Source organism: Schistocerca americana, chromosome 4, assembly GCF_021461395.2.
Source record: "Schistocerca americana isolate TAMUIC-IGC-003095 chromosome 4, iqSchAmer2.1, whole genome shotgun sequence".
In the NCBI taxonomy this organism is placed as follows: domain Eukaryota; kingdom Metazoa; phylum Arthropoda; class Insecta; order Orthoptera; family Acrididae; genus Schistocerca; species Schistocerca americana.
This window is the reverse complement of record NC_060122.1, coordinates 615,547,446-615,560,783: the sequence shown is the minus strand read 5'-3', so window position 1 is coordinate 615,560,783 and position 13,338 is coordinate 615,547,446. Positions and strand designations below refer to the sequence as shown.

The window sequence follows — 13,338 nt, the reverse complement described above, 5'->3', positions numbered from 1 at the left end:
TTGCAGTTTGTACTATTTTGCATTGTAATTGTTAGGAAATACAGCAAGAGCATCGCTGAACCACCAACAGTAGTTTTTTGTGAGAGAATATTAGATATAAAATGTAGTTAACAGTATGTATAGGGAATGCATTTACTAGTATAGAAGGTGCAGGGGGACGGGGAAGAAAACATGATATGTAATTGACAGCAGAATATTGATATTAGTTAGAGCAAAATTTTCCGGTTAACTTACGCTGGAAATGGACCATTGTGGAGTTATGGCTATTAAATGGCAACCTGAGATACGTGCATTTAAGTTTGTCTGGTAAGCAAACTGGCTAAATGTGCCTTGCAGGGGGCTTTTCTCCAACTAAACTGTGGTTTTGTTTTTCACCGGTGTGATACACTTCTTATCATTTATTGTACTCTTCCAGGTCACCATTATCCCATACATAATATGCTACCCAATGTTCATGTAACTCTAAGAGTTTGAAATGTAGTGGATATGAGAAGATGCTATTTTTAATACTCTCCATGCAGTATGTTGCCAGCAGTTGACAATTATGGGGCTTATGAGCTGGGACGAGAGAGAGAGAGAGAGAGAGAGAGAGAGAGAGAGAGAGAGAGATGTGCAATGTGCATATTTTAAATGTGTAAATACTGATACAGGACAGCCAAGTACAGTGAGAATTCTGATATTTGGTGAACAGATTCTTCAAATCTTTCAAAGCAGTGCAGTCAAACAGCACCAGAGCAGTAGCTCAAGAAGTTGATGTTGCTCATTGACTTGTTAGGAATAACACAAATGAAAAAGTTCACATCCCTGCTGTGTACATTCTTTGGGAGGAGAGGGTCATCCAAAGGAAGAAATGTTAATAATCTGCGTGCCTACAGGAAAAACCATCATTGGTATATAGCTGATATATTCCATGGAGGGATCATAAAATGTATGCAAGTATTAAGATGGTACGAATTCCCTTAGTGTAACAAAATGAGGTGGTTAAAGTTAAAATTTTGCATTATTTAAGCCATCTTCTGTTCTCTGAATTGTCAAAGCATATGTTTTATTTATTGTGGCTTGAGATCAACTTCTTAATTGCAAGTAGCATCTCTGTCAAATTATTGTTAAGGAAGAAGGTCTCTATTGAAAAACATTTCAGAGTTTATATACACTCTTGCTCAAAAATTAAGGATAATGCCATTACATGGTGAAACAATGCTCTGGTGGGCGGTTTGCAGGTTTAAATCACCTCGGGGTATGACCATGCAGTGCATTTGACCTGCGGTCATCGCACGGTGGCACTCGCAGCAGTCTGCATACGCAGAGGTGTGTTGGTGCATGTCAGAGTACGGTGCAGCGAGTAGGTGTGCAGATGTTTTCAGACAGGCTAATGGTGACTGTGTGTTGAAAATGGCTCAAAGAACACATATTGATGATGATATTAGGGGCAGAATACAAGGTCGACTGGAGGCTGGTCAAACTCAACAGGTCGTAGCACGGGCCCTCCGTGTGCCACAAAGTGTGATCTCAAGATTATGGCAACGAATCCAGCAGACAGGAAATGTGTCCAGGCACTACAGTACGGGATGTCCACAGTGTATAACACCTCATGAAGACTGATATCTCACCATCAGTGCCCGCAGACGGCCACGGAGTACTGCAGGTAGCCTTGCTCGGGACCTTACTGCAGCCACTGGAACAGTTGTCTCCAGACACACAGTCCACAGACAACTGAACAGACATGGTTTATTCGCCCGGAGACCTGCAAGGTGCATTCCACTGGCCCTGGTTACAGGAAAGCCCCTAAAGCCTGGTGTCAAGAACACAGTACATGGTCATTGGAACAGTAGTCCGAGGTTATGTTCACGGACGAGTCCAGTTATAGTCTGAATAGAGATTCTCGTTGGGTTTTCATCTGGCATGAACCAGGAATCAGATACCAACCCCTTACTGTCCTTGAAAGGGACCTGTATGGAGGTCGTGGTTTGATGATGTGGGTTGGGATTATGATTGGTGCACGTACACCCCTGCATGTCTTTGACAGAGGTACTGTAACAGGTCAGGTGTATTGGGTCGTCATGTTGCACCAGTATGTCCACCTTTTCAGGGATGCAGTAGGTCCCACCTTCCTCCTGATGGATGATAACACACGGCCCCACTGAGCTGCCATCGTGGAGGACTACCTTGAAACAGAAGATATCAGGCGAATGGGGTGGCCTGCCTGTTCTCCAGATCTAAACCCCATCGAGCATGTCTGACATGCTCTCGGTCGATGTATGCTGCGCGTCTTCGAACCCCTAGGACACTTCAGGAGATCTGACAGGCACTGGTGCAAGAATGGGAGGCTATACCCCAGCAGCTGCTCGACCACCTGATCCAGAGTATGCCAACCCGTTGTGCGGTCTGTGTACGTGTGCATGGTGGTGATATCCCATATTGATGTCGGGATACATGCGCAGGACACAGTGGCGTTTAATAGCACGTGTTTTGGGACGGTTTTTTCAACTTATCACCAATAGTGTGGACTTGCAGATCAGTGTCGTGTGTGTTCCCTAAGTGCCTATGCTATTAGGGCCAGTTTTGTGTAGTGCCAGTGCCACGTTGTGTGGCACCACATTCTACAATTATCCTTAATTTATGGGCACGTGTGTATGTGTGTGTGTGTGTGTGTGTGTGTGTGTGTGTGTGTGTGTGTGTGTGTGTCAGACACACAAATTTTAACATGCAGAAGAGCAACACACGCATTGGATTCAATACATTCCACATCATCGTAAACCTAAAATTACAATAGAACTATATTAGATGATGACATGCCCTTCCAGTAAAAAGGCATATAAAAGGTGATATATTCTCAAATGTCTCAAATAGACCAGTGCGGTGATACATGTTGACAAACGGGAGCTGATGGTGACCGGACATTGCAGGGGGAGGATTGTAATCTTGTATCTATGATGTGAGTTTACAGTTGTAAGCTACCATAGACTATCATAAGTAAACATAGACTATGGTTGCTTTCCTAGTAGCCTTGGTCAGTTATGACCATAACCACTTTACCTGTGTGTTAGGTGAGTTGCATACCTGCTGGGCATTACCTCAGTTTGATCATGTATGCAATCCCACCATCTCAAACATCGCTTCAATACTTCATTGAGCTTACATAAAATGTGTTTCTGTTATTATTAACAACTTTTGCACTTATCAATAACAACAGGAAACTCTTGCCTTTGAAAATTGATGGAGAATGTTGTATTGAGTGCAAAATAGCAATAGTTACATAGATTTTTTTTGTGTTTGTGCGTGTAAACTGTACTTGCATAAAAAATAATTGCTTTGGTTATATGAAAGTGCAGAAGTTACGTATCAGCTAGTTTTTATTATTTATAAAATGCAATATATATTTTGTAAGGATATTAAATGCACAGTGGACTAACATTTAAGAAGGTATAGTTCTAATTATGTGCAAATCAAGAAGTCGCCAGCTTCGAGGTTCTCTCAAACACATTCATATATCAAACAATGGAAAATCCAGGGTGGAATGTAAAGCAGGGCATATAAAACCTGGGACAACTGGGAGATCTGGGAAAAACCCGGGAATTTTTTCATCTGGGAGAAAACTGGAATAAACCTGAGAATTTGTTTTAGTTTTCAGTTAAGTTTTTGTAATTTTGACTGGTAAAAACAAATACTGTTAACAGAGACTATTACTGTATTCTACTACTGCAGAATAATACTGCAGCAATAAAACATGAACAAGAGGAAAAAATGAAAATGGAACGTTAATTGCAAAGTAAATGCTCCATATACAACAACAAAACACAGTGGTCATACAAGCGTCTGCCAACAGCAAAATGTGTCAAAAGCTTTAGGAAGGCTATGCAATGCTTTACAATAACAAATTGCATTCAATGGGCATGACATCAAAACTGTTTACATTAGACTCATTGTATCAGTCATCTGCATGCAAAGGTGAGTCACATATGAGTAGTACCTTCTCCCGCTTCTGGCTATAGAAATGTGGCAATTGGTTGTGTAAGCAGTCGCAGCTAAATGCTACCGGGGAAAATTTTGCTGGTGCGCCCAAGCTACCAGATTCACACATGTGCAGCAGGCCTGGATCTAGGAGGGGCCAAACCGAGGTATCTAACCGGGTATTTTGGGAGAGGTGGAGGGGGGGGTGCCATATGGTTTTGAAACGTATCCTTGTTGGTTTTTGAATGCATGCATAATGTACGTGATGTCTCTGTCAGGGGAATTCTCATCACATCTAGAAGTAAACTTCCCTGCAGACAAAAGGTGACGGGGTATATGAGCTGAGCAGAGTAAAGCCGACCGGATGAATGTCAGTCGCTGTCTGATTATGTGATTGATTGGGTTTGCATTGTTATAATTACTAGCAAAATCCATAGATTCAGACCACCTGAGTGGGCATAAATGACTAACAGGAATAACAGGTAAGAAAGATTACATATTATCTTTTTGGTGTATCCAAGAAAATGAAATTTTGACACAAAATTTTTGGCCAGATCACTACGCTAGTAAGGGGCAGTTGGACAGTCCCCGGCTAGCAGCCTAGCCGCCGGCCGAAGTGGCCGTGCGGTTAAAGGCGCTGCAGTCTGGAACCGCAAGACCGCTACGGTCGCAGGTTCGAATCCTGCCTCGGGCATGGATGTTTGTGATGTCCTTAGGTTAGTTAGGTTTGACTAGTTCTAAGTTCTAGGGGACTAATGACCTCAGCAGTTGAGTCCCATAGTGCTCAGAGCCATTTGAACCATTTTGAACCGGCTAGCAGCCACTTAAGTTCTACTCTGGAAGTAGTGTGGAAAAGGCATTGTACAAACGTGTAACAACGCCTAACCGGAAAATAATTGCGGGATAATTAAACCGGTGATTTTGGCAGCGTTAGTGACGTTAACCGGCTAATAAATTATGACAATGGCAAAAATAGTTAACAGAATTAGTGATTGATTGTTAGAACGAGGAAGGAGAAGAAACATAGACATCACAAAAATTATGGAAGGATATGATGATTCCAAGTTTATATAAAAATTTTGTACTTCTACTTTTTGACCTCATGCTTGTGAGAAACTGGAGCGTACGAATGAAATGTGAAACTATTTCCTAACATAAGGGTTTTTGCTTGTAGTAGGCTTAATAGGCGTTTCATGTTGGTACTTTGTGAATTATATTATGTCGTGTTATAAAACTGACCATCTGTGTCAAAACAGTCTCGTTAATGTGGTATGTGTTACAGTTGCTGCAGTATTAGAAAGACCTACTTTGTTTCATCTAGCAGGTAGTGACAAAATAGATGTAATCATATTGAGAAACCGCACGAGTCTTGGGTATAGCGTATAACTTCATTATTTTAATACAGATTTCAGAAAAACAGCGTAACTTTATATCAGAAACTTGCCTATATACATTTGTTTATAGGCCTAATTCTCGTAATGTTTTTGGAGAATCAAAGTTAAAGTATCTCGTTTAATTGTCCTTTTTTTCATTCCATCGAGTGAAATATATAATAAATAGCGTATACCTTCGTTGTTTTATACAGATCTCAGAAAAACAGCGGAATTTTAAATCAGAAACTTGCTTATATACATTTGTGAATAGGCTTAATTCTTGTAACGTCTTTTTTGATTTTCGGTAATTTAATTGATTTATTCTAGCTAAAGTATTATTTTTGCCATGAGTGAGAAGTGCCTGACTTGCCGTAGAATTGTTAGTTCCGGGGTTTGGTGTGATGGATGCAGTAGTTTTTTTCACTGGGGGGACTGCAGTGGCGTGGGTGTTGGGAAAGTGGATCAGGCTCATCAGTGGTTATGTAGGATTTGCAGCAGAGATAGGAAGATAGTGGAACAGGAGGGGAAAATTGCTGCCCTTCAGGCTGAGCTAGATCAGGCTAGGGAAGATCTGGACAGGTTAAGGAGGGAGAAGGGCAAAGAGAGGTGGGAAGTGGCAACAGGTAGCAGAAGGAACAGGCCTAGAACTAAGTCTGACAGTTTTGTGGTGAATGTCAAAAATAAGTTTGACCTGTTGCTTCAGTTAGAAACTGATGAGCCTCAAGCAGAGGTAGGTGTAGACAGGACACAACAAACTTTCAATAGGAAATTGAAAAAGAATGTAGGAAAGTCATCGAAAAGGAAGAAAGTTTTGTTGTTAGGCAGTTCTCATGCCAGAGGTGTAGGCCAACTTCTGCAGGAGGAATTAGGACCAGAATACCAGGTCACAAATTTTTTCAAACCAAGTGCTAGTCTGGATCAGGTGACAGAGGATTTAGGTTAACTCTGTAAAGGATTTACCAGGGAAGACACCGTGGTTATTGTGGGAGGGCCAGGGAACAGCATCGACAGAGATCCTGGGTACAGTATAGAGTGTGACCTGGTAAAGATTGCGTCGGCATCGGGACACACCAATGTTGAATTTGTATCTGTCCTGAGACGCCATGACCGGCCTCATTTGAACTCTTCTGTTGGGAGAGTTAATTTGGAGTTGGAACGGCTGCTTGGGTCGGGTGCGGGGGCTCATATTGGTGTGGTTCCTGTTGATTATCTCAGTAGGTGGGACTATACCAGGCACGGCCTACATCTCAACAGGAAAGGGAAGGGGAAACTGGCTGGGGTAATAGCAGGAAATTTAAGGGGGGGAGGCACTGCCATGAATGGTAAAATACCAGTGGTTACAGGTGTTGGGGCAGCACCTTTTTTAGGATAGGTAAGACAGAAAGATGTCAAGTTCTACGAGAGGTCAGGACTGAAACAAATCTTCAGTTTAGGAAAGAAATTAAACAGCACAATTCTAGCACATTGGATCACCAATCACAGCTACCAATTATAAATTTTCACCAATCACCAGAAATTTTATCTCCACCAAGTTGTATCTCAGTCCTAGGTAATTGCATTGATGAATTAAAGTCACCCAACCCAGTTGACATAATCTGCCTCTCTGAACACCATGTGACCACTGGTATAGGAACTAGGCCTAAGCACAATGAGAAACTAAGACAGGAGAGTACTGCAAATGTTAGAATAAGGAAAGGTTCTCATAAAAGTATAATTAAAAATAATGTAAGTATATTTCATCAAAGTATTGGGAGTTTAAAGAATAAAGTAGATGAGCTTCTGGTTTGTTTAGAAGATTTAGAAGCTGAGAATGAAATAGATATACTATGCCTGTCTGAGCATCACATTGTTACCGATATGGATAAGGTAAATGTAAGTGGTTATAAGCTCTCTGCACGTGTAATGAGAGAAAATATGGAGAAAGGAGGAGTTGCCATACATGTCAAAAGTTATCATTGTGCAAAAAGTTTAGAAACAAAAAAGTTTTGTGTAGAGAAACATATAGAAGCATGTGCCTGTGAGCTTAAATTAAATAAAGGCACATTTATAATTGTAACTGTATATAGGTCCCCATCAGGAAATTTTCATCTATTTCTGAAAAATTTGGACTCCTTGTTGTGCTATCTGTCAGACAGGGGGAAGCAAATTATTATTTGTGGGGACTTCTCTGAAAGAGGGTAATAGGAAAAATGACCTTGAAGTATTACTCGGTTCTTTCAATTTGACACCCGTTATTGATTTTCCTACTCGGGTGGTAAAGGATAGCAGCTCACTGATAGATAACTTCTTTATAGACCAAGATAAGTTTAACCAGGTAAATGCTCAGCCTATTGAGAATGGTCTTTCTGATCATGGTGCACAGCTAGTTACAATATATGACATAGCTCCATTCAACAATACTAAACAGTCCTCCAAAGTAGTACGTTCAGTCAACGATTTAACAATTGCAAATTTCAGGGAAATCCTACAGCAGTTAGACTGGGGTGAGGTGTACCGTGAACCTGATGCCAATTTAAAATATAATTTATTTCATGACATTTTTGTAAATGCATTTGAAAACTGCTTCCCCAAGAAAATAGTTAAATATACTCGTAAGAAACCTTGTAACAAACCATGGCTTACTAAGGGTATAAAAATATCTTGTAACCGGAAAAGGGAAACGTATCTGACAGCAAGAAAGAGTAGTGACCCAGAAACTATCAAAAATTATAAAAACTACTGTGTTATATTAAGAAAAGTTATTAAAAAATCCAGGAGTATGTGTATCATGTCTGAAATCAGCAACTCTGATAATAAAATTAAAACAATTTGGAATATTATTAAAAGAGAAACAGGTCAACCAGGAGCAGAGGAAGACAGTATTACCATCAAATTGAATGAAAGCTTTACGAACAAAAAGTCAGAAGTTGAATATATTTTTAATAATCATTTTCTAAATGTTGTGGATATAGTAGTATCCAGGTGTTCATTAGAAGATGCTAGGCTGTTAATGGAAGAGGCCATACCTATGCAATTTGATACAATTGAAATCTCACCCACTTCTCCCTCTGAAATTAGGAAAATAATAAACTTGCTTAAAAGCAAAAACTCACATGGAATTGATGGCATTTCCAGCAAAATACTAAAAGCTTGTTCTCAACAGATAAGTAAGATTCTCAGCCACCTGTGTAATAGCTCTCTGGAACAGGGCATTTTCCCTGATAGACTGAAATATGCTATTGTTATACCTTTGCATAAAAAGGGGGATAGGTCTGATGTCAACAATTACCGTCCAATCTCCCTTCTAACAGCTTTATCCAAAATTTTTAGGAAGTAATGTATTCAAGAGTAGCTTCACATATCTGTAAAAATGAAGTACTAACAGAATGTCAGTTTGGTTTCCAGAAAGGTTTTTCAACAGAAAATGCCATATATGCTTTCACCAGTCAAATTTTGAATGATCTGAATAACCGAACACAACCCATTGGGATTTTTTGTGATCTCTCAAAGGCTTTTGATTGTGTAAATCATGAAATTCTGCTAGACAAGCTCAAGTATTGTGGCATGAGTGGGACAGTGCACAAATGGTTTAATTCGTACCTAACTGGAAGAGTGCAGAAAGTTGAAATAAGTAGTTCTCGTAACATGCAAAGATCAGCACATTCCTCAAACTGGGGAGCTATCAAGAATGGGGTTCCACAAGGGTCAGTCTTGGGTCCTTTGTTGTTCTTATTATATATTAATGACTTGCCATTCTATATTCATGAAGAGGCAAAGTTAGTTCTCTTTGCTGATGATACAAGTATAGTAATCACACCTCACAAACAAGAATTAACTGATGAAATTGTCAATACTGTCTTTCAGAAAATTACTAAGTGGTTCCTTGTAAACGGACTCTCACTGAATTTTGATAAGACACAGTACATACAGTTCCGTACAGTGAATGGTATGACACCATTAATAAATATAGACCTTAATCAGAAGCATATAGCTAAGGTAGAATATTCCAAATTTTTAGGTGTGTCCATTGATGAGAGATTAAATTGGAAGAAACACATTGATGATCTGCTGAAACGTTTGAGTTCAGCTACTTATGCAATAAGGGTCATTGCAAATTTTGGTGATAAACATCTTAGTAAATTAGCTTACTACGCCTATTTTCACTCATTGCTTTCATATGGCATCATATTTTGGGGTAAGTCATCACTGAGGAATAAAGTATTTATTGCACAAAAGCGTGTAATCAGAATAATAGCTGGAGTCCACCCAAGATCATCCTGCAGACATTTATTTAAGGATCTAGGGATATTCACAGTAGCTTCCCAGTATATATACTCTCTTATGAAATTTGTTATTAACAACCAAACCCAATTCAAAAGTAATAGCAGTGTGCATAACTACAATACTAGGAGAAAGGACGATCTTCACTATTCAAGATTAAATCTAACTTTAGCACAGATAGGGGTGAATTATACTGGCACTAAAGTCTTTGGTCACTTACCAAATAGTATCAAAAGTCTGACAGATAACAAACAAGTATTTAAGAAGAAATTAAAAGAATTTATGAATGACAACTCCTTCTACTCCATAGAGGAATTTTTAGATATAAATTAAGAAAAAAAATAAAAAAAAACAAAAATATAAAAAAAATAAAAATAAAAAATAAAGGAAAAAACACAAAAAAATAAAGTTGTTATATTAACTTAAGTATGTTGTTAAATTAACATAATTATGTCATGTATTGGAAAATTCGACTCGTTCCACATCATTACGAAATATCGTATTCATGATCCATGGAACTAGTATTAATCTAATCTAATCTATATTAACAGCTTTTTTGATATTAGATGACGACATTTTGATTTTTCATGTAGCAAAATGTTTGACGAACTTTGATGAGGCAATTTTCTTTCACTGAAAGGAAAGCACGCCATGTAAAGCTGTAGCAAGATTAGAGAGGAGAAAATGCTAGGAGTTAAAGATTGAAGAATGTGTACTGTCATTCTTATTTCTTGTCTTAACTGGTTTTATGTAGCCTACATTTTTATGTCACACAAAACAGCAAGTTATTAGTTAATAGCCAATAAAGAGTGCAAATTTTCTGAAGAGTTATTGTTCTCCCAATTACAAAAAATCCCATCCAGTATTAATTGCAAGAGATTTTTAAAAAGATGGGTAGGATGTCAAACCGGCCAACTGGGAGCAGAAGAGGCACACAGGACATTTTAATTTCCACTGTCCTGAATATTCTTTGATGACATCCATTACAAAATATATACATTTCCGTTCCACAGAGCAAAGTGCAGTGATGTGCCATTGTATGCTATGTGAAGAGGTGTGGCACTGCACTTTGACACATTTAAGACCAAATAACGTCTTAAATCTCCTTGAACACATATGTTTTATGTGCGCTACAAAATAAACATCTTTTTGAAAATTCAATTTATTTTCTTTTTCCTTTTCTTTTTTTTAAATTTTTGACATCCTATCTCAAACATTCGATGGATGGGGGGCTGGCACCACTATCTGGTATTGCACCGTTTCGGAAATATCTTAGATCGGGGCTTATGCGTAGAGTAGTCTGAGTTATAGTAGGGAAGTGGGTAATCTCTACATGACCCATGTTTACATTTATTGATTTTACTGCTTTCTCTTTGTTTACTGCTCTCATGTATAATGAAAACAAAACGGATTTCTGTGGCCAAGAGCTATCAAGTGAATTAAAATACATTCATATAATTACAGAAGGCTGAAATATGTTATTAGTTTCGGATTTTATTTCCACCTTTCTGACAGTCAAGCATTAATCACCTTGCAGAACAATGAAGTTATTTTTGTTGGTTTGCTAAAGAAATTTGTCTTTTATTAATCTTTTCCGCTGAGGCAGTCAATGTATCTGAAACGAAGTATTTAACTCCACACTACTGGCCAGTTTCAACTTTTCGCTGCATTTCAAGTGCATGTTTTCATCTTCTAGCACGTACGGCATTAGGCCGTAATAAAAAACAAACATGAGATAATACAGTACTGGTACTCCAAGAAAATTTACATCCCGAAAACCACATTTCTCATTTCAGGGAATGATGAAAGGTAGTCGAAACTTTGGTGGAGAATGTAATTCAGTTGCTCCAGTCTTGGGTGGTACTGAGTCACGAGGTGATTGCTCCTCTGTGGCTGGACAGTGGGACTTGAGAGGTGGTAGGTGACTGGAAAGATGAAGCACAGGAGACTTGTTTTTGTACAAGGTTGGAAGGTTAATTAAGGTCTGTAAAGGCCTCCGTGAGACTCTCAATATATTTAGAGAAGGACTGCTGATGGCCGCAGTTGGCTAGGCTGTATGGAAGGGTCTTCTTGGCACGGAATGGGTGGCAGTGGTCAGAGTGGAGGTATTGCTGGTGGTTGGTAGGTTTCATATGGACAGTGGTACTGATGTAGCCATCTTTGAGGTGGAGGGCAACCATTGAGGAAGGTGGCTTGTTGGCTTGAGTAGGACAAGGTGAAGTGAGTGGGGGAGAAGGTGTTGAGGTTGTGGAGGAAAGTGGACAGTGTGTCGTCACCCTCTATCCAGATCATGAAGACGCCACCAATGAATCTGAACCAGGCAAGGGTTTAGGATTCTGGGTATGGATTCCTCTAGATGGCCCATGAATAGGTTGGCATAGATTGGTGTCATGTGGGTGCCATAGTTGTACCCTGCATTTGTTTGTAGGTAATTCCTTTGAAGAAGAAGTAATTGTAGGTGAGAATATTGTTGGCCATGGCGACTAAGAACAAGGTTGTTGGTTTGGAATCTGTCGGATGTTGGGAAAGGTAGTATTCAATAACGATAAGGCCATGGGCATTACGGATGTTACTGTAAAGGGAGATAGCATCAATAGTGACAAACAGGGCACCATGTGGTAAAGGAACATGAACTGTGGAGGAAATGATTGATATCTTTTATATAGGAAGGTAGGTTGTGGGTAATAGGCTGAAGGTGTTGGTTTACAGTGGGGGCACAGTAACTGGCCACAGTGGGGCATCCAGGGTGGTTGGGTTTATGGACTTTTGGGAGCATGTAGAAGGTAGGAGTGGGTGCAGTGGTAGAGGTGAGGGGAGAGATGGACTGTGGAGAGAAGTTCTGGTATGGGCCTAAGGATTTGAGGAGAGGTGGATATTGTGCTGGATTTCTGGAACGGAGTCGCTGTGGCAGGGTTTGTAGGTGGATGAATCTGACAACTGACAGAGTCCTTCTGTCAGGTAATCCCTGCAGTTGTGGGCTTTCAAATAGAAAATGATGAATGATGATATAATGTGGTGGCCCTCAACTACTGTATTTACTCGAATCTAAGCCGCACTTTTTTTCCGGTTTTTGTAATCCAAAAAACCGCCTGCGGCTTAGAATCGAGTGCGAAGTAAGTGAAGTTCTGAAAAATGTTGGTAGGTGCCGCCACAACTAACTTCTGCCATCGAATATATGTAGCACTACACAGGCATGCTTTGCAGGCACAAAGATAAACACTGACGCCAAAACCTCTGCGCCAATAAATAAATTAAAGAAAAAGGTGGATGACGAGCTTTTTTTCTCCACCCCGAGTTTCGACCACTGCATTTTCATACATTATCCAACGAAGTAAATACAAATTCCGTATTGTTCATCTTCCCTTGTAGCAGCATTTCAATGTACTACGAAAATCCGACTGGCAAAACTTTTTGGGATGTTTGTCAATATGGCCAACTCTACGTTCTGAATTTTTTCCTGCCTGTGAGAAGAGATGGTTGGTAATAGGAACTTTTATGAATTGTGAATCACATGCAGTATTCTCTTCACCATAAGAATAATACGAATATGAACATTTTGCCATGTATTCTTTCGTGTCTGCTGCTATCTCCTTTAAATCCTGTCTGCCTAATAAACTACGAAACTAGAGTGAGACAACAGCAAATGTGGAAGAATATACATATCATGTCATGTTTATATTCGTATTATTCTTATGCCTAATAGTGATGCAGTCAGAAATGAAGCACGGCGATTGACTAGATTTTTAAATCTAAG

The 13,338-nt window shown here is 39.5% G+C and overlaps 1 protein-coding gene across 1 annotated transcript in view; it reads left to right on the top strand.

Annotated features, from left to right (window-relative positions):
- Nucleotides 1–13,338, top strand: part of LOC124613232 (negative elongation factor D) — a 200,659-nt gene that overhangs the window by 118,705 nt on the left and 68,616 nt on the right. The gene's annotated exons all lie outside the window — the stretch shown is intronic.